At 36.6% G+C, this 19975-nt stretch overlaps 1 protein-coding gene across 2 annotated transcripts in view; it reads left to right on the top strand.

Annotated features, from left to right (window-relative positions):
• The first annotated feature begins 235 nt into the window (after positions 1 to 235).
• The window catches only part of rap1gapa (RAP1 GTPase activating protein a), a 117347-nt gene continuing 97607 nt past the window's right edge, over positions 236 to 19975 (top strand). For both annotated transcript variants that reach the window (XM_058409055.1, XM_058409057.1), the window contains exon 1: positions 236 to 408. The gene's annotated coding sequence lies outside the window, so the exon portion shown is untranslated. The remainder of the gene's footprint in view (positions 409 to 19975) is intronic.

Raw genomic sequence — 19975 nt, forward strand, 5'->3', positions numbered from 1 at the left:
TAGTTTCTAAATGGTTTAATATCACATTTCTTACTGCAAACAGAAGTCTGGTTCAATTTGTATTTCAACTTCTGCAGCTCTAACAGTGTTATTTATCTCGGTCGCGCGCAGCGGCGCCGGTAAGTCACGTGCGTGTCCTCGGGGTAGAGAGAGAGAGAGAGAGGGAGAGAGAGAGAGAGAGAGCAGTAGTTAGATGTTAAAACGAGTGAATAGCAGATCTCTGTGTGTTATCCTCCGAAGCTCTTCACTGCCGCACATCACATCAGCTTCACTCTGAAAACGACTATTTTCTTAACTAGTCCGCTTCTTCGGTTTCCCGGAACAAGTCCAGATGTTGTGGTGACCAGTGCATACCCAGCTTCTAGCTATTTCCACGGGGAAACAACCAGAAACCTACAACTGGACAAAGTAAGTCGCGATAAGCTACAAAACGACTTCCAGTTATAGAAAGGTTTGTCTTTGAGTATCCGTTAAGGAGGTGCGCGAGGCACAGCTGGTTTGCGCGCGCTAACGAAGATTCCATTAGCATGTGAACGTTTGTACGCTACCGATAAGTTATTAAGTATAAATAAAACTGCATTATTTGATTAGTATTACAATTGTTTTCTATAATTTAGGATCATGGAACAAGACAATAACAGCATTTGCTTCTTAAACCGAACAGTCTTTCACACTAAGAAACAAGTGCAGATGTTTATCGTATTTTTAAAGATGATCGAGCAAGTAAACAAGTCTTCATAAACAACAGATTTCAGTGTTACATCTGTGTATTTAAAACAACATACTAAAAATGAATAGATGCATAGAAAAAAAAAACAATATTTGCCATTAATTGGAACTTTTGCCCTCCAAAAATATACTTTTATTTATGCAGCTAGGGCTTTATCTAATTAAACATGTCTACATTTGCATACATAATAAAACCAATAATTTAGGCTTTTCGTTGATACAGTTAGAGTTAATGTTTATTTGAAAGCACTCAAGATAATAAGAAATAAACGTGCATATTTCTTGCAATTTCCAGTATAGAATCTAAAGCAAATAGAAATAATCAACATTTTGGGACAGTTTTTTTTCCATAATATCCATCTAATTAGGGTCAGTAATGATTGCAGGTTTCAATATAAAAACAACTGATTTTGAAGATGGATTTAAAGTAAGACAGGGTTTTATTGTGTTTCCTCTATATAGTAAATGTGGCTTGCAAGGTTTTTTTTTAAAGAAAATTGACACTGATATCATAATGATCCATAGCCTGAGTATAAGGAAACAAAGCTTTTCATGGATATGACATGATGTAGCTAACAGAGCCAAGTGCCTGGAGCTTAAATCCCTTTTCAAAGGTACTACGTTTCAGATAATGCATTGATCGTGAGTGGATAAAAACTTGACACTTTTCTGCTGGGCTTGGACAGTTTTAGTGATACATTTTAAGATCAATTAATAGATCCAATTTATCCAGAAACCTGGAAAATGATAGCTGTTATCAAAATCTGCCCATTATGTAATGTAATGTCTTGACTTTTCCCAGAAGGATTGTTGAAATGAACAAAAATTAATATATAAAAATGGAATAAGACATTTTATTATAGATATTCTGAGATACAAAACAACAAGGATGATGTATAATCTCATTTGAACACAGTATTTTCTTTTTTTTAATCAGTGTTAATCGATAGAATACTTAATATGTTGCAGAATTTATGGTCGAGCATTATGGACCTTCAGTAGCATACAAAAATGCTGATTTAAGTTTGATACACCTGTATTAGATGTAGGTGACCTTTTTGGACCAGGCCAGTAAAACCAGTAAAGCTATTCATCCGTTTTCATTCGATGGCATTCCCCTGACTCTGCCTTACATCCCCCCTATTTCTCAGATGTTAGTGTTTGGTCAGCTCTCTGTGATCTCTGTGGTCTGGTTCATTCCCTGCTTTATATTCACCTTTTCTCAAACGCTGTACAAGCTGCTACCACCAGTTTTCATTGGAAAAAGAAAACTCATACATTCATCACTCTGCCCTTTTCATTTTTCCTACCATCTCAGTAATAAGAGATAGGAACATTTAGAGGGGTGTGTTTTTTGTACTACAACAGACACAACCTATTCTGTGGGATCAAAAGCTACAGGAAATAACTAGGGATGCAAAAATAAAGCCACACAGCTGGCTATCAGCCATTATATTGTTCAGATTGTTTAGAAACAGTCGATATTCAAAGCTAATTGTTTCCTGTCAATCAAATAAAAAAAAAGAAAAGACATAATGCCATAATGCTTCAGGCACAGGCTAGGCATATTGTCTTATAAGCATATTATAAGCATATTGTCTGCTGTGTGGACCTGTTTCAGTAGATTAAAAATAAACAGACAGCAGAACTACTATTTGCAACTTGTGTTTTATTAGCTGTGGCAAAAAAAAAAACACCAACTGAAGAGAATCTGGCTAAAAAATGCCTGAGTACATCTTTACAACAACATTTTGTAGTATTCGTATCAGGACGTCTCACTTTGGAGAAACAATGGAACTACTGTAACAATATATTTACATTGTTATGGTATACAAAAGACAGCAATCTGGATTTTCCAAGAATTCCATTCAAACAACACTGAGAAATCAAGCTTACAGGATTTGGAACTTACATAGTGTAACTATTTTATGATACTTTTCATGGAATAGAACTGCACACACACACCTACGCTACTGTTAGGTGAGTAAATTAGCCAGCTAACCACTAATAAAGGTGCTTGACACACGATAAGCTTTTATGGAAAATAAGATTTATGTTAGCTACGTTGTATATATGCAACATATGGCACTATCATCGGGGTAACATATTTTTTTACATCAAATCAATGTATAATTTAAAAAGGTACTGAAAGGTAGAACAGAAAAGACAAAGATACAAGTTTTGATGGCTGAAGTCAGATAGAGAGGTGTGTATGAGACTTTAGGGTTAGTAGTAATTGAATTGTGTAAACTTTTTTGACAGACCCAAATGTGTTTTCACTCTCCAGGCTGAATTTGTTGTTTTTACACAGCATATAAATTCAGGTCAGTGGATTTCCCTCCAGGAAGCTGAAAGATCTGTGTGTAGCCTGCGGGCTTGCTGGTTTGATAGACATAATGACTGTACCACCTCCGCAGTACCACCTGAGCTCCAGGCATTTAACTGGAATCCAGATGGTACTAATAATCCGCCTTATACACCAGGCATTGTGTCCATTACTAAGCCTATATCATTGGGGCTGCCTTCCAGCTTCTGATCTAATCTAATTAATCTTTTATGACAGTTGAGCTTTGCGGTAATTTGGAAAATGCTAATCAACTTGACGTTTTGTCATTTTGTTGTATATCCTCTCTACAGCAAAGGTCAATGCAAAGAAAGAATATGCAGCATGTGCTTTACATACACTCACCGACCCACTTGTAGTCCATTCATGCAATTTTCCTATCAGCCAGTCAGGTAGCAGCATTGCAATGCATAGTATTATGCAGAAACAGTTCAAGAGCTTCAGCTAGTGTTCACATCAAGTATCAGAATAATGTCTTTGACTTTGACATTGGAATGGTTAGTGGTGCCAGATGGCCTGATTTGAGTAGTCTCTATAGATTTAATGCAGTGCCTAGAGTTTATACAGAATGGTGCAAAGCAAAACAAAACAAAACATGCTGCTCTGGAATCCCAGACACCCCTGTATGATGAGAGAGGTCAGAGGTGAGATTGATTTAAGTTGACAGGACAAGACTATGAAAACTCAAATAATCACTGTTTACAATGAGGGCGAGAAGAAAAGCATCTCAAATTGAACAAATTACCAAACCAAACCATGAAGCAGATGGGTTACAACAATAGACGACCACATCAGGTTGCTCTCCTGTCAGTCAAGAACAGGAATCTGAGGCTACAATGGACACAGACTCATTTAAACTGGACTTCAATATTCGTCTGAATTTCTTTTGGTGAACCTCTGCCCACTGTAGCTTCAGATTCCTGTTGTTTAAGGGTTCTTTACAAATTAGCTATAGTGTGAAGTGGTGTGTTTTTTTTATTTTAGGGAAAGTACTCCTTCTAAATGCTCAGTAGAAAATAGATGGAATGAAAAAAATGCACTTAATGATTTTGTACTGTTGTAGGTCCCAGCATTAGCATTTGCTATCCATCAGTTATATATATTTTTTCTCTTTACATCCAGGCCTGTTTGTTTCTGTGTGTTGGCATGGTGTAGTATGTGCCTGCATATCTTTGAACACCTTGAAGCTTAGACCTCTTTCATTTCTCTCCTCCTGTGCTTGCTTGTAGTGTGGTCAAAGAAATCAGTAGGGAGACTTGTTCTCTTCTCAGAGGTTGCAGCTTCTAGACTTCGACATCGACCACACTGGCTCTTTACAATACAGGAAGGTTTTCCAGTATGGATTGAAGCTACCCTCTGGCATTAAACTGCATTGAACTGAGGTGTGTGTGTGTGTGTGTGATTATGCTAAATTGTGTTATAGTGCTAATGCATTGGGTTATAGTGCTAATGCAATATGGATTAGGGATTTTAGCGACGGATTGTTTTCCATCTGACTCTCACGTTGTAAAAGCCTATTTTAAAATGTTCCATTAATAGAGGTTGTTAAGTAAATGTCCTAGAAATGTATATACACCATATACTGGATATTGTCTTAATTTGAAGAATATTGTTCTTCCGTGCTTTTCACGCGACAGTAGAATAGGATAAAACATGCACCGTTTTGAATGGATTTTGCACAATGACTCACTTTTAAACATGGAAGTAAACTGAAATGGAAATGAGATGCACCAGAAGATGTGCTTCTTGTTTTTGTTTGTGAGGAGATCCCAGGGCTCTCTTATCATTGTATTCTCAGTTATTGCATTATGCATTGTATTCTGTTTTTATGATAATCATTTCCAGGTTGTTCACAGAGGACATGAAGCATGAATGTTTGTTGTTTTTGGTTCATCCATGCAGCAGAAGTTGGTAATAGTTTATTTGTGGTGTTACCGGAGAGACATATGAGCCTGTGTCTCCAAACATGCTGGCTTTGGAAATAAATTTGATATCCATTTTTATGCTCGAATCAAATGAAAATGAAATGGGCTATAAATAACATAGATTTATTTTTTTGGGGCTTGTGGTTCAGGGCTTCTTCAAGCCATCATGAATTACACAATGTACCACAAAACCTAGTTTCCTCTGCCAGTAAGTTAAACCTTAGTGAAAACCAATGCAGCTTTCTCCAAATAGTACAAGTAAAGATGCAAATTAATTGTTAAAACAGTGTAAAATCTACTACTTAAGAAAACATTTAAAAACGCTAGGTTTACTTTATGTTCACAAAGACAAGGTTGCTTTTGATTTTTGTCACATCACCGCCAGTCACACACTCCAATTCCCAGCAGACACCATGGCCTACAAACATGGCCATCATGGACTACACTTTCCAACACACACACACACACACACACACACACACAAACACACACACACACACACTTCTGCACTCACAGTCACCCATTTACTGATTTAAAGCTTAATTTAATTTTAACCAGCCTCACACTCACAGTTTATACAGACGTCCTTTCATTCTCTGCTCTGTGAAGTATTCGATCAGTTTACACACACCTCTGATTTTTTCCAAGCCTATTGTTTTGTTTTCTGCTACCTGTTTTTTTTTACCTTGTTCCTGTTTCTAGTTCACCTGTGTGTATTGTCTGACCTCTGCCTGTTTTTAGACAGCTTGCCTGGTTCTTCATTAAAAACTGTTTACATTTGCATCCGCCTCTGCATGTATCTTGTGTAACCATTACCTCATTCATTCAGGGAGGCTAATATACCAGCTAAATCTAGTACTACTGGAGATATAGAAAGCAGCAGTGTCTTTGCTATCAGTCACATTTACAAAGCTGTAAAGAACCACAGCACTACCTTCTTGGAAACTGAGCCATTCCCCCCATCACAGAGGATCACAAAAAATAGAGTGTCATTTGGTTTGGTCCAGAAGTACAAATCATTTTATAAAAGCAGTGGTTCAGACTGTTGTAAATACCACCGTCATATTTCAGTCTTTTCCTCAGAGCCTGTGCAAATGTATATGGCATTTCTCCAAGTTTTTAAAAGCAGTGCTGCTATTTGATTAACCTTATGTAAATGTATCATTAATCTTCTCTGTGCTTTAAATCACACTGTTTCAGTGACCTTAGTTTCTGCATGCCAGACAAAGTCACACACACACACACACACACTCCACAGTACACACAGTCTTGTTCACCGATTAAGAACACTTTTGCCGGTGTCACCTTTTGTCTTGTTATCAGAGTAGCTAAGGTTATCTAAATGAAATGGGTAGCAAACAAAACAAAACTTTTTTTCTGACCTTCATGTTCAGCACAAACTTGCAAATAGAGACAATTGGTGTGAAGCTAGAGTCTGCCTCAGACATAAATTACACTACTTTAAAGCAGTAAACTGTAGAGTATTGGAACAAATCCACCCACTCAGGAAAGGGCATGGTGACTCTTAGATCCAACTAGAACCATAGGAAGTGAATTGGGTTCCTCTTCATGGAAGGTCAGTTGCTTAGTTAACAACCCTTGAGTGTTCAGCTGCAAGGTCTCTCCAGAGTCCCTCAGTCACCATACTAGCTTATTGCCAAGGCATGAAGTGAATGCTAGCAAAAAGGCAGTCTTTAGAGTTTCCCATTTCTGCTTTGTCCATGAGTTCATAAGTGGAGCTCCAAAGTTACTTAAGGACGGGGATGATATATCATGCTGGACTCTCAGGGGACAAAAGTGAAAGACTATACCAGTGGTGTGGTGCATGGCAATAGCCACCACATACACATTTAATGTAGAAGGGGAATTTCCGCTGTCTAGCAGTCCCCGTAGTTTCCACCTGAGAGCATAAAAGGCTCCATGTACTAGAAGCACTTAATGTACATTAAGGAATGTCTCTTGAACTGCTGGGTTGCAAGTTTCAACCTGCCATACTGGGCAACAGAAGGATTTGTAGCTAATTCAGGGACAATGCAAACTAACCCACCTTGTAGCTTCAGAAAACATGCACTACATTCACTGTAGATGTGAAGAGATGAAATGAGATTACTGAAAGCTATGGATGCCTGTATCACTGACTTTTGTCTGTAAGCTGTCTCAAAGATCCAGAAGAAGAAGAAGTGTATGACGGCGGTATGACAACAATGTTTATATAAAATGCAACGTCATGCTCACTTAATGACTTTACTTCAAGTAAATGTTTTTCAACGCTTCAGTTTAGAAGGGGACAAACGGCGGCTGTGCTCAGCCCTCACATCAGAATGAACTGCAGTACAAGTCAACAGATTATTTTGGTTTTGATTTGCTCCTTTTTGTCCAGTTTCAGGTGCCATATAGAATGAGGGGGCTTAGCTTGTACACTGTGGTACAATCTGATAGATGAATCCTATGCTAGGTGCTAGGATAGCCATTTGTAAGGTCATTGCTGTCTGAAGTCCTCAAAAACATTTGAAAGGGTTGTTTATAAGATGTACAACTGAGGGACACTACGCTTTTATGGTTCTGTGTGAATTTTTATGGTGAAAGGCAAAACATGCTTGCTGTAGGTCGAGTTCAAGCAGAAACATTATATAGGGAAATATTAAAATAGAATTAAAAGTAAGCTTCAGGTGTTTTTTATTTGTTTCTTGGGTAATAGTCCATAGTGTGTGCATTTATATTCATTCACTGAAAGTGGGGAATTCCTGTAAAAGTGTCGATTTGTAGTTTATGTAAATTGCAGTTTACAGAAGTGTCAGAGTGTATGAGAATATAACAACGGGTTTGGCTTTAACTATTCATCCTGACTAAAGCGAACCTCCAGAGTTCTCCCTGTGAAAGGTGGTGCAGTCATGATCCTTTCAGAAAGCGACTGCAAATTCCTTTCGACTGTTTTGTTTATGAATATTTTAAAATCTGTACTAATGTCTTAAAGCTCATTTAGTAAAAAGACATTGTATTCACGAACAACTACATGAACTGTTAATGAAAGTGCTACTCAAAGTTTTAAACCGGCTCTTCACTTTTGTTTTGCTCTATCTATTTTAAAGCTCAAAACTGGATGATCTTATAACTTCACACTTGTTTGTGAATGTGGGCTCTGGTGGTTTATGACAGATAGATAAACAGGACAGTCTGTCTGACCATTAGATAAAATAGAGGTCCAATCTTGAGCAAACCTATTCTCCTGCTGTATCATGACTAGCCTGAGGACCGCTATTAATTGGCTCCTGTATGCCTAGTGGGATCTGACCTGGCAGAAAGGGCTGAAACCTCTGTGTGACACTGATGACCTGCACATGTTATAAAGCAGCTTTCATGGTAATGGTGCTTGTTAGTTTTGAGGTGTGAGGTATGGCCAGTTTCTACCTGTCATTAGTGTTTATTTCGGCATTTTTCAGGAAAGCTACTGTAGTTAGGACAGATATTCTTTCCACACCTGAAGTGCATTAATAATTTACACTGACGAAACTATTCCTGGGCTAATGTCAATTATACAAGATTTTCTTGCACTATTTTCAATAACAATGCATCAGCATTATAAACAGTGCTGTTTAAGCTTTCGCTTTATAGCAACAAAAATCAATACAGACGGCTGAAATGACAGGAATCAATACATGACACATGACTGACTACATTCTTTTGGAGTTGTGTGGACTTTTTTAAAAGTCCCTGCAAACCCTTCTGATTAATTCCTCTCAGACGGAACCATTTAAGTTTTAAGCTTCTGCAACATGATCCATCTGTTGTCTGTCAGAGTGCTCTTTATAGCACACAATAAATTGTAACACATTTCTGTTGAGCTGCCAAAAGTGAGTGTGAGTATTGATAGAGCTCATCCAGCACTTCAGATAAGTGGAATGACTTGAAAATTCACTTTGCTCTGCAGTTTCAAGTTTCATTGTTTGTTGACATTTTTTGTTGGAATGGACAAGCAAGCAACGGCAAATTAAGACAAAATTATTAATTCCTAAGAAACGTTTTTCTGTGCATTTAAAGCCATTTGCAAAATACAAATGTTAAAAGATTTCAGAACATTTAAGACAGTACTGCTTAATGATAAGTAGTGTTGATGAAATTAAACTTAAGCTGTAGAATCAACTTAATTATATGAAAGGTAAAAACAAGATAATATGTAAAGCAATACAACAAAGGAGAGAAAAAATAGAGTTGTACTCAAACACCAAATTCAACTCAATATTCATCCATGTCTATAGCACCACCCATATTATGAGTTTCCATGCTGTTATTTTGCACATTGCTGCAGTTGCTGTTTTGCACACATTTCTAATTGCCATCAACTGCTGCTATACAGAAGTGTATATGTTTACAAGAACCCTCTTTGTTCTCCTATTTTGCACATTGCACTGAATAACATATACAGAATGTATATTGGCTGAGTGCTATTTTGTGTATCTGTCCTGTACTGTTTTGTTTGTACAGTAATCCCCCGTTTATCACGGGGGTTACGTTCCAAAACCCGTGATAAACGAAAATCTGCGATACACGGACCGCACTTTCTTAAACAACGCTACGTGTTTTTTGTCACCTGCGTAAATACGCTGAACAGTATTTTATTTATTATTAACATTTTACTTCATTTTAATTAATGTTTATATTTTGTAATTAATAATTATATTTTTATTTGTAAATTACCTTATTTCAACATAAAAACAATTCACTATAAGGTTTGTGGATACAGTAATCCCCCGTTTATCGCGGGGGTTACGTTCCAAAACCACTCGCGATAAACTAAAATCTGCGATTCACAGACGCCACCCACAAATGCTGGAGAATTCTGCTTCCCTTTCCCCAACTGCACGCATAGCCAGAAAAATCTGCGGGACCGCAATATAGAGGGGGATTACTGTATTGTCTTTCTGTCTTGCACTGTTTGCTCTACATTGCACCTGTTGCACATTATGAGGCTAGGACAACTTACTTTTAGTCCTTAGATCAGTTTTATGTAGCATCATGGTCCTGGAGAAACGTTATTTCATTTCACTGTGTACTGTGTCACTGAATGTATGTCATTCAAATGCATACATCAGTTTCACATGATTGAACAGGGGAACATTTCTCTACATCCAACATGATTTGCTCAGGTATTTTCAAAGCTCTGAATAAATCAAACACCGAGCTCTCACCCGAACTGAGACTTGAAATCATGACGCTGGTGTTTTGCAACAGCATTGTGCTCTTCTACTAGGTGTACTTTAACTGCTTAAATGTAATACAGTAGTTCTAGTTCCCATCAGTGCCAACATCCTCAGCAGATTTTACAGTATCACTACCTGAACTGAACATGCACTCTTATTTTTATCTATCAATTAGAAACCTGTTCAAATTAAGTTCAGAAATGGAATGAAAACAAATTATCGTTGTTTATGTAAACTACTCAGAACACACACACACACAAGTAAATATATATATATATATATATATATATATATATATATATATATATATATATATATATATATAAACACAAATTTGTCTGGCAACGTAGACAATCTCATTTCCTCTTTTCAATTGTCCGTCAAAAGGCCGTCAAACCTGTGCACATGCACAAAGACAGACACACAAACAATAGGTTCCTTACACACAAGAAGATATGAAAGTCATTAATCATCAATCAGATGTAATGCTGATGAAACTCCAACTCATAACACGCACCCCTGATGCTATTTTTCAGGTTGATGGTAAGTGCAACTTTTTCTGTAAAAATCATATGTGCTTTTTGTTTCTGGATTTAATTCTCCATATCTTCAGATAGCTATTTTTAACATTTAGTAACTCTGTGTGATTGGAAAACCTTTGAGGTGTTTTTTTAAACAATCTAACATATTGAAATGATTTTAGTTTACCTTAAATTATTGTGTATTTTTGAAATCATAATCAAAATCAACGTGAGAACAATGAAAGCTTTTTTGTTGATAAAAAATATATAGATATTTGTGTGTTTAATCCAAATATAAATATTTTACTATATTCTACTACATTGTTGAATTATTATTACAGTATACGACCGCTAAAGATTAAACTCTTTAGAATAAGGATGTCATTGCTTCCCAACGTCTGCCAAAGTTATTATAATGTATCTGGGTGGACATAAGGATATATTTAAGCGGACCACATCCTCCAATGTCCCCTTTTCATGCCATGAGAATGCACTGTAAATATACACGGCCGTTGTTGCCCTGATTTACAGCCTGCCCGAAGCTATACTTCAGAATGACCGATGTGTCCTCCTACACACTTCTCACGGCAGCTGATAGATAGTGTTTTAATCTCCACTGGACAGGGGCATCATGTGTACAACTTTTAAACATAGACAGTTGTCTTCAGATTACTGTCTGATCTAAAATGATCGAAAAAATCACAAATAAAAAAAAACAGCTACTTTTGCTCACTTGTTAGCACACTTGGTGTTCCAAACCACTAAGAGTTGTTTTTCTGTTTTAGTGCTAGGTCTGTTGTTTTTGAGATTAGAGGGTTAAACATGCCTATTATTGTGTTGTTTACAAAAGCCCAGCTCAGCTTTAATTGTATGGTTGAGTTCATGAATTAGTGATTAGGACAGAGTGTGATGTCACTGTCGAGACAAGCAGAAAATAATGGAAGTAGATCATGCTTCTTACCAGCAAAATAAAAGTCTTTAAAATGGCATCTTATCATTTATGCCCTATGTAAATATTTAAATTGTATTAATAACTAAATAGATTATAGTTTTATTATTCTCTATTATTCTCATTTTCTTTGACATGTATATTGACCATTAATCATATTGAGCTTAATATGTTGCACATTTTTACTGAGAATATTATAATGGGAATTGAATTGCATATATTCATGCTCAGGGTCACTGTGGAGCATGTGGAACACTGGGAATACTCACTGAATGGGATGCCAATCCATTATAAGTCACCAAACAAACAAACAAACATTCATGTGTGTAGCTGAATACTGACATGTCTTTGGGAGGTGGGAGGAAACTGGAGAATCCAGAGGAAACCCACACTGACACGGGGAGAGCATACATAGAAACTCTGCACAGACAGAAACCACAGAAACATAATATTAAAAGACTTCCGAAGCTTGCTTCATTTCATGGACATAACCTACACATAAAAAAATCTTATTAAAATTATGAGTACAATTTCTTTTAGCATTTGCACTCAGGCCAACACTGCATAAAGCACAGAGCCACTATTCCTTATTTGATGTTACTACAGAGAGTGAGCACAGACCTGAAGCACAGTGACTTGACTACAGAAGAGGAAGGGGAAAACAACATCAGAAAGCTGGGACTGGGATTGAATTGTGAAATGACTTAAATTCTTGCATATAAAATGACTGAAATGAATTAAATACTTAAATGCTTGCAGTAAAAGAGAACAAATTGGCCCTAAACAACAATTGTTACATATTATATCAGAGAGAGTCAGAGTCAGCTTTATTGTCAATTCTGTTATATGTACAGGAAATACAGAGGATTGAAATTGTGTTACTCTTAGTCCTACGGTGTGGTAATTAGAAAAAAAATACATCAACTGAAAAAAATATACACATACATGTTTACATACTATCTGTATATACTTATATCTATATATCTATGAATACAAATACAGTATGAGTATAAACTAGATATATAGGGTATATAAGGGTAGAAATATATAGAATATATATAGAATAAAAATGTAACAGTGCGTCATGGTATGATGCATTGTCACTATGTACATCACGGAAATGTGCATTTTGTTGATTATGTATCTAATGATAGCAAGCTTCATACAACACCAGCTCCACCCCACTGCGTTCGAGAGACAGGTCGTGGAAACTTGGGAGCTCGTTATACTTTAGTTGATCATTTTCCCCCTGGCTCAGTGACTTTGTTATTCAATCACATTTTGAGAGAATTTATTAAATAGTTTATTTATTCATAGAATGTTGTTCATTTTATTTATTTTTTTTATTTAGTTTATTTATTTTAATTTAGTTTCATACAAACAAAATATGCACATTGTTCTGCAGTGTTTATGATCATAAAAAGTAGTATTTTTAGTCATGATTTTCATTCATTAAAAAGCTTTGTTTTTGGTTTGTTATAAGCCTTATATAAAATCTTAAATTCAAAAATCCAAAGATTGATTTTCGCACCCAAGTGGATTGTGAGTTCCTATTGCATATTCTATTTCAACACAAGATTTTAGACTACTAAATTACAGGATACATTTCTTCAGTTATTCAATAATAAAATATTACTAACCTTAAAATATCACAAAAAAATGGCAAACATCTGGTTGGAAAATGTAACTACTACAGTAAAGTAAAATGTAATGAAAATAAATATTATTCATTACAAAATCTGTTAGAAGAATTTGAGTGACAGTCATAATATCTAAATTCTAAACAAAAAAAGAAATATTTCATAGTTCATACACAGTATAGGCAAAAGTATGTGGACATCTGACCATTACACCCATATGTGGTTCTTCCCTAAACTGATGCCACAAAGGTGGAAGAAAATTTGCATAGGATGTTTTTGTCTTTTGTACAATTACAATTTCTCTTCACTGGAACTAAAGGTGTTCTAGCATGACAGTATCCCTGTGCACATAGCCAGCTCCAGGAAGACATGGTCTGCAACAGTTGGAGTGGAAGAACACAAGTGTCCTGCACAGAGCCCTGACCTCAACCCCACTGAACACACCAATAGGATGAACTGAAATGGCAACCACACCAGAGACTTCTCCTGACATCAAGGCATGACCTCTTGTTCTTGAATTGACACAAATCCCAGAGACACATTCCAAAAATCTAATGAAAAGCCTTCCCAAAAGAGTGGTGGTTATTATAACAGCAAAGAGAGACTAAATCTGTAATGGATGCTGGTAGCTCAAGTGGTTAAGGCTCTGGGTTGTTATATTGGAAGACCGGGATTCAACCCTCAGCACCATCAAGCTGCCACACCCTTGAGCAAGGCCCCCGGCCCACGCTGCTCCAAGGGTGCTGCATCATGTCTGACCCTGCGTTCTGACCCCAACCCTCCAAAGATGGGATATGTGAAATAAGATTTCACTGTATGCTGTTTGTTTGACAAATAAAGGCTACTTAACGTAACTTATTATATTCAACAAGCCACATTTGTGTGAGATTGTTGGCTGTCCTCAAACTTCTGGGCACGTAGTCTACTTCATCAACTAATTCATCACATATATTTTATATGTAAATATATTCTTCTACTACCATCTTCTATCCATCTCTTCAATGCAATAAGTTTGTTTCAGCTGCCTTATTACACCATTCATAATAATCAAATATGATCCATTTGTGAATCATTTGCTTCTGAAGCACATAAAGTAGAGCTGAATGAGCCTGCACCACAGGCTGTCAGTTACACTGAAATATACTACTCGATATATTTTATTGATGAGATAAAATATGTAGCAGCATTGCCACTAATAAAACCTGATGTTCCATTATTACAGCTTTCACTGAAACATTTGCAGTCTGCGCAACACCCCTTAATCCTTTATCATGGCTGGCATACTGAAATAACTTTGGTTATTAACAAACCCGCTTCATAAAATTATCCTGCCAAATTCTGTTAAGGATTTGACATTTATAGTTAATTTGTTGTGATTTTATTGAGGTGAAACAATATTCATGCCAGCAGTGCATGCATTTATATCAAGTCTAAAGCAGAACTCACCTGACAGAGTTTTGTTTTTAATAATAGTTATAATAATAATGAATTTTATTTATTTTTTATTTTATTTATATAGTGCATTTCCACATCTCAGGGAATCTTTACTTTCCAAGCAAATAGAAATACAGTAGAACAGAAGATAATAAACAAAAGTGTATATCTATGTCAGGTATCTTATATATAAAGTGAAATAAAACCTGAGGAAGAATCTGATTGGTTTCTTCTTGAACTTACAGACTTACAGAGTAAACACCACTGAATTTTCCGATAACAGTTTTCTAGGGAATATAGCAGTGACTAAATTGAATGTAGCGTTGTAATGCTAAGGAAAGTTTGTTTAGATAAATAGTTTGTGGTAGTGACTAAGGCTTTGTCACTTCCTCTGGAGTGGATTGAATATTGGGCCATAAAAATACATCTGTAATTTTTCCCCTTATCTGTGGTTTGAAATTGCTGATAATATAAATCGTTTCTACATTTTTATCACAGAAGATTTCGGAGCATCTGGGTCACTATTCGCTGATACTGCAACAACTATTTCCCTGAGGCAGTCAGCCTCACCTTTCTATCAGCATCCCTACTGCACATGCACGTTGTACCTCATATCCTCTTCTTGGCTGTACACATGTCCCAGTAGATGTTATGTCCATATGTTGCTACATTATAATTTATCAAGCTGTGGCTTATGATTATTTTATTTTAATATGATTATTTTAATATTAGATTAATTTAAAAAAATTGGTTCGCTGGATTGTTTTGAAAATGTATTACACGGTGAATTTACCACACACCTCCAGGATTGGGGGTTTGAGTCCAGCCTCTGCCCAGTGTGCACTGAGTTGGGAGGTAGTCGTAGTGCTTCAGGGTTTTTGTCCAGGCATTCTGTATTGTGATGGACAGCTTATTGATTGTATATATACACCTGCCTTACTGTGTCACATGTTAGCCCTTTGTGCCATGCTCCTGTAGAGCTGTATATTCTACCATTGTATATGTCTACATGGATCAGATGCTATCAGAAACCTCCTTGACTTGGCATGATGTACCAGTGATCATAGCAGCTGGATGCATTCTCCTAACAGGGGAAACTTAAATGTCAAGATATTTTCTTTGATCATAATGCTGTCTTGTGTGGTCGGTTTGTGGAGAATATTCGAATATATGGGAACATTAAGCATTATCTCTCAGGCACGTAGGGGTGATTATGCAGTGTGGAATAGTACTAAAGAGAAGCAGGCTCCAGGCAGTATATTTTATATCTTAACACATGGAATAACATGAGAAAAAAAAAACATAAATAAATCAAATAAAATAAACATAATAAAAATGAATAGGGCTAGCATTTATCATTCCCCCATCAGCATTGCTCAGTAAGAAATGTTCTTATCCATTAACCAAATTCTGCAGTTGAAAATAAGGCAATCAAGGGAACATAACAAACTGAATCTAGGACACAGTGTACTGCACAGTACGGTATAAGGAGATACATAGGTAACATGCTGCAAGGAAAAAAACATGAATAAATCAGCAGGCAAGCTGAGTGGGGATCACTGGGTTTCAAGCTGGGATCAAATACAGCAGGGACAAGTGGGATTTTGTGATCTGTTTGATAAAATGCAGCCTTCTTTTTCTCCTCCAGATACTTAGTAATATTGTCAAGCAATATGACCCAATGTACAAGTTTTACATTGTCATTTTTAATTAAATGAGCTTTAGGCAAGGAACTTCAAGGAGTGTTTTTGCTATGGCTTTAATTACTGTATTGACATGAAACAGACATATTCATTCAAGCAGGAAAGAAGTCATAGACAGACAGATATGGCTGCAAGGAGTGCCAGAGATCTTTTATTTATTCCAAGTAGACAAATCAAAAGGCAATGACGGGTCAAAAACGAGGTGCTAACGGAATATCCAAGGCTAGGCAAAGTCCCAAGAAAGAGGCAAAAAGTCAATGGACTAATCAATAGACCGAACTTAAAGCAGCTGCAGGCAATAAGGACATGTAGAAGAAGCAACCAATGACAGGACATGGGAGGAGACAAGACCAGATTCAAAACAAAGACACATGAAGGCAAAACAATGTGGAAGTAAGCACACAGCTCCACATGCCTGGCTCAGCACACATGAGGGCTTCTTGACAGTGTCAGTTGTAGAGGATGTGAAGTGACTACTATTGTACTGTGCAGAGTTCCAGTGTTAGAGGCTCAGTACTAAGCAGGTTTGGGTCTCACCTGTGGAGTTTGGGGTTTGATTGCGCCTACATGCGTTTTAGACTGATTGCTCTACAGTAGGTTGCCACCCTGTCTAGGGTGTCCCCAGCCTTGTGCCCCAAGTTCCCTGGTATGTGCTCCAAACTCCCTGTGACCCTGCAGTACAGAAAACTGATGGATGAATGTTCATTAGCTTTGATGAGCTATATTTTCTAGATTTTATGAAAGTTTTTTTTATGTGACAGGATAAGATGAAGCCATGGTTATAAATTGTAGTTAAGAATGCGGAACTAAAAAAAAATCATCAGGCCATATGCACCAGAAGATTGGTCTGAGGAATCTTTCAGATTTGTCACCCAATTTACATAAACTTGAGAAAATGTCATTTCAATTGTCGCTTTGCTAGTGTCTCTTTGTCACGCTGTCTCTTGCCTCTGGAAGCTGTTGCTGGAATCGAATCTTCTTGCCGTGCACGTTCATGGAAAAGTAGCAGTCGTCTGTGGCTTTGTAGCTTGCTAATGTGAACATTGGATTAGACATCCATCCATCATGCAGCCAGTGTGTTACTAATGTCAGCAATGTTTACTTGTCTGTTTCTGTCTCAGACATGTTTAACCTGTCAACACCTGGCTCTTCAAAGTGAAGATTACATTCTTGTCTCATTTTAAGGATCAGGGATTTGTCTTTAAATTAGTTAGCCAGTTTGCAAACGATGCCATTTTTCTGAGTAAACCAGTTAGAAGTACAATGCCGATATCTTACACAGTGCAACACAGAGCATACGCTTATTTTGGAATTTACATTTGCAGAGTATCCTGATGTCCTGATGTTGCAAAGACATTTCAATTGAGTAAAGTATGATTATTGTAAGGGGCCAATACTTTTAAAACATAAGGTTTCCTTGCTTATTACATTAAAAGTATATTAGTTATACTTTTAATGTAATATGCAAGGAAACCTTATGTTTTTAAAAGTATTGGCCCCTTACAATGGTCTATGAACGTTCTAGTTCAGATGTCAATAAAGCAAACACATTCACATACAGTCACATGTATTTGTGTCTGCTTAATGTTGGACCTCACAACCCTGATGTAGTCCATTTCATTCAAGTGTTTATATATTATAGGCTGTCCGGTATTAACACTGATTCTGGCATTAGCAGTTAATCATCTCAGGTCAGGTATCATACACATGGTGATATCTCATCATGCATCTGCTGCTGAAACCTGTACTTAAGTGTGCACACACGTATCTCAAAGCATCCAGCTCAGATCAAGCAGCAGGAGTCAAGGATGGAATTGGTTTTTGGCAGAACAGCAGCTGCAATACTAAATCTTGAAGCTTAGTATGTATGTGAATGTTTCCAAGAGTAGCAGATGGAATCTCCTTCATAAGGTTTTAACCTCACTTTAAGACGATCTGACTCAGCTGGATTGGACGTGTGATCTTGCTACCTAATGGGGATAAATATACAAGCCAAATTGAAGATCTAATGCACAGGTATATAACTAAAATGTATGAAGGTCCAGGTACATGACGTTCCTTTCTTACAAAGGTCCAGAATAGCATTAGTGAATGGCAACATCAGTTACATTTTAATGTGTAACCATTACTGATTAGTTCATGGCTACAAATCAGATGATTCAAAGTGGTCTTGCTTTGCTCAGATGCTTAACGTTACCACAATTGAGCATGGACTCTGCAACAGAGAACACTGAACTTTATCCCCTTGATCTGATAACTAAATATACAATAGGTGAGAGATTTGATATTAATGCAGTGAGGTGAGGCCAACAAATGAAATTTGCACCATGTTTTGCAGTACATGTCTCCACAGTGGTGGTTAATGGCTTATATGAAATGACCCTAACCCTAACCCAATAAAGAATTTGTAGTTTTCATGAGAATTTGTTAAATACTAAGTATATGGGTAAAACTGTGAGGTTTTTTCAACACAAATGTTTCTAACTTACAAAGTAAATAGTGATATCAGAGCTCTTCGAGATACCATAAGCATTGTTCAAAAGCATCTACAATTTGAGGGCATCGTTTTTAAAAGCTACAATTCTGTGTAAGGTTATTTTAGAGGTAAAAATGTTTCACACTGAAAACCAACAGTTTCCTGATTAATTTTACATCAGACTTGTGGCATGAAATAATTCATTGAAAATTCACTGAAAATTAGTCGATTCCATTAAGTAAAAAAGTAAAAGAACAAACAGAAGCAGAGTTCAAGTGCCACACATGGCTACACAGAGTATTATTATGCTAATATATGCTAAATTTATTGTCAAATGTCTCAGTTTTTCCTTTGTCCTCTTCTCCAGTATAATTCCTTTAAATGAACTACTTAGGACAGTATTCTTATTAAAAACATACTTTCATAACCTCATCACAATTAATCCCCATTTATTTTCACTCATACTATACTACCCCGAAGTAGGTCATGATAAAATAATCCTCAGTCTCCTTCTAAGTATCTTTTCATACACATATCCATGTTGTCAGTCACAGCACTGACTCGGCTCTCTCTCACTGTACATTGATTTTGCTCAAGAGAAACTTTTTTCTTAGTAGGATATGCCAGAGCAGGTCCTCTGGAAGTTCCCTGACAGTGGAACCTTTTCTACAGTATATATAATACGTCATTGGATTGCTGAGATGCAATACATTTTTTAAAGTGAGGACAATGTTTTACTAAAATGGGCATGCTGTTCAGAGCTGGCACAAAAATTTCTAGAGCTTAAGTTTTAAAAGCCTATTCATAGTTAAAAAGGTAGCTGAATGAAAATGTACCTGTATGAAGTGTTGTCAAGCTTAGTTTTCCTCTTAATCAACTAATAAACATGTACCTAGTTTACCACAAGTGAAAAGTTTGTGTTACTTTTAACCGAAAAGAGTGAAACAATAAAAATCTAAAAAGCTGTAGTAGGTAGTGGCAATAAACTGAATTAGGAAAGAATACTAAAAATTTTTTGTAGTTTTAAATGGGAATAAATATACACCTTCATTTAAA

This window comes from Hemibagrus wyckioides, linkage group LG15 (assembly GCF_019097595.1).
Source record: "Hemibagrus wyckioides isolate EC202008001 linkage group LG15, SWU_Hwy_1.0, whole genome shotgun sequence".
NCBI classification, from domain to species: Eukaryota; Metazoa; Chordata; class Actinopteri; order Siluriformes; family Bagridae; genus Hemibagrus; species Hemibagrus wyckioides.